The following is a 3,074-nucleotide window of genomic DNA, read 5'->3' on the forward strand; positions in this document are numbered from 1 at the left end:
CTTTGAATCCTAATTGAATTCTTTCTTGGTATGCTATCAATAGAAAATGCTAGCAAGGCAATTGTTACTTTTTTTAGCTTTTAAATAGCCTTTTATGTTTGATGGAAAGAAAAGATGAGAAATTCTAGCACATAATATTTCGGCTCAAAATTAAGTCCAAATGCTTTTAACTACTATCATGAAAATCATTTTTTGTAAAAATGTACATAAATTTAAAATCAATTTGAAAATCTAATTTAAAATTTATATTTCATTGATAATAGAACTTTTTTTATTAAACTGATTTTTTTTCTAGATTCAAGTTGATCTAATTTGATTCATTTTTTCTTCCACATAATTTTTTGTTTTCGATCAAAAAAGGAGAAAGAAAAATGCTAAGACCCGAGGATTGAACTCAAAATTTATTTTGGATACTTTTCAACATTAGTGTAAAATGTTGTTTGAAAAGTATAATTTAGTTCTAGAAACGGACATATATATATATATATATATATATATATATATATATATATATATATATATATATATATATATATATATATATATATATATATATATATATATATATATATATATATATGATGTTAAACCTCAGGATAAGCCCAAGATCACCCTTTGAATGCTAGCAAATAGAAATATTTCTTTTGAGGAACTATGGACTAGTTTTGTAGATAAAATTCTCCATGAAATATGTGTTGAGAATGGGTTTGAAGTATTTGAAGCTAATCTTTTAAATGCTAGCATAAAAAGACCTTCTTTAAAAATCTATATTTTAATTTGAAAAATGTAACTGTTGAGAGTGGGATTTGAACCCACGCCCTTTCGGACCAGAACCTTAATCTGGCGCCTTAGACCAACTCGGCCATCCCAACGTTTGTGGCAAGTTTTCAAATTTACATTATTTAATGTATAAGCTAATGCATAATCCAATTTACTACTCATCAATTATAATCAAGGCCCCAATAAATTACCAACAAAAGTTCCATAAAGTTCATGTGCAACTCATCTAAGGCTCCGGCCCAAAGAAGGCCCACTTTAGTAAGTTTGCTTTAGGCCGGCTCACTGCAGAAAATATCTCAATGACAAAACAGAAAGAAAAAAGATCTCTCTTAGTGAGTTCGCCTTAGGCCCCCCAAATGGATTGGGCTGCTCCTGCAATAAATTTTGGCAGGAACAAAGAAACAACATCAACTAGAACATGAAAAAGAAAAATTCTTAATGGATTCATGAAATGCCATAACATGAAAAGTAAGGCTTGGATGCACGAAACCATAGACTTTCTTAATGGAAAGTAATTCCATTGCATTCCCAATAGAACACATCAAAAGCAAGTATAGGAAAGAATGGAAAACATTTCAACAATAAGTGGCATCAGTGACTAAAAAATGAGACATTTTTATCAGGTTTAATATTATGCATCGGTTGAAAGGGTAATCACTTTGATTTACTCTTAGCGAAACAAAAAATGTCGGGGGAGTGGGATGGGTTGAGGCCGGTGTTTGGGGTGCATCTGGCTGAGTCGGTGCGACTCATTCCGGTGCCGGGGTGCGCTGGACCAAATGTCCGAGTTTGACGGTTCTCCTGTAGGACCAGGGTCAGCGTAGGGGACGCCGCCTAGGTCTTGGAGTTGGATCACGATACCGACCCAGATTGTGTTTGGGTTTGGCGGTTTGGGCTACACCTGAGATTGACCTTATTTCTTTGGAAGGTGGTTTACAACAGACTACCCACAAGAGTTATCCTGAGTAGAAGGGGGGAAGCATACCCCCACATTGTGCTTGGTGTGGGATGATGAGATTGTCGATCACGTGCTCTTTCGGTGTGGGTGGGCGAGGAAAATTAGCAGTTATCCGGGTTCCCACAAGAGGTCTGGGGCGAGAGGGACCAGTTCGTGCAGGCCATCCGGCGAGAGTCTAGTAGTCCCCAGTTGCATCATATGGCTTTCGGAGCGATCTGCATCGCCACCAGATTTGGTTGGCTAGAAATGCTCGGACCTTCGGTGAATGCAGCTTGTCTCCGCAGCTTGAGGTGGAGCAGGGCCGAGTACTGGCTGCGGAATTCTTTCGAGTTATCCCGGTAGGCGGGCCTTTGATAGCTCGGGATATCTGAAACTCTCATCATGCTCAGATAGCGCCACGGATGGTGTTTTTCACCTGGGAGCCCTCACCTCCGAGTTTTCTCAAAGTCAACTTCGATGGATCGGTACTGGACGGAGGGTACAGAGGGGGCGCAAGTTTTGTGGTTAGGGACTCGCGCTCGAGGGTGGTTGAGATAGGCAGTTGTCAGCCGTTGGATACCACGGTTCCTGGAGCTGATCTGTGTGCGGCTTGGGTGGGCATTCGCTTTGCTCATCGGGTATTGCAGGCCAGCTCCATCATTTTGAAGGGTGACTCAGTCACAGTGATAGGTTGGATCTAAAGGGTCCGAGTGGCCGGGATGGCGATCACCCCCTACTTCGGGACATTTGGTCGATGAGCGGGAAGGGGATGACCTTTTAGGCTAAGCATGTTTTCGGGAGGCCAACAGTGTTGCGGATTGGGTGGCTGCTTTTATGGCCAATCACTCTAGTAGTACCCTATGGACCCGGGAAGAGGAATTGCCTAGGGCATTTCATGATATTCTATTTTTTTATTTTATTGGGTGTGTTTGGACTTGGATAGTCTGACTTGCCCATCTTAGCAAAAAAAAAAAACGTGTCCAATCGAAAATCATGTAGCATCAAACTGAAATCATGAAACCTACCAAGAAAAAAGAGCAAGACATAGAAGTAGACAAGAGTTAATGATATTGGACATTTCATGAAGTCTAACATGATGGATCCATCACTAATAGCATTTAGGTATTATTTCAATAATAAAACATCAAGTATATAAGAAGGGAAAATGACAAAAGCCACAAAATATCATGTAGGATGGGTAACAAAATCATGAGACCTAACTTCAAATCATAGAATATCCAGTAGCAAGAAGAACATTAAGGCATCAAGTAGCTGGTGTACCAAAATATTAAGAGATGTGTAAATTCAAATCAAGGAATACCAATAAATTTCCATAAAAAAGAGTTTTTTTTTGAAT

The 3,074-nt window shown here is 39.1% G+C and overlaps 1 non-coding gene across 1 annotated transcript; it reads right to left on the bottom strand.

The window, feature by feature from the left end:
• Positions 1-791: 791 nt before the first annotated feature.
• TRNAL-AAG lies at positions 792-872 on the bottom strand. The gene has a single exon. It is a non-coding gene; the product is annotated as a tRNA-Leu (tRNA).
• Positions 873-3,074: the final 2,202 nt, after the last annotated feature.

The sequence above is a fragment of the Phoenix dactylifera genome, unplaced genomic scaffold, assembly GCF_009389715.1.
Source record: "Phoenix dactylifera cultivar Barhee BC4 unplaced genomic scaffold, palm_55x_up_171113_PBpolish2nd_filt_p 000097F, whole genome shotgun sequence".
NCBI classification, from domain to species: Eukaryota; Viridiplantae; Streptophyta; class Magnoliopsida; order Arecales; family Arecaceae; genus Phoenix; species Phoenix dactylifera.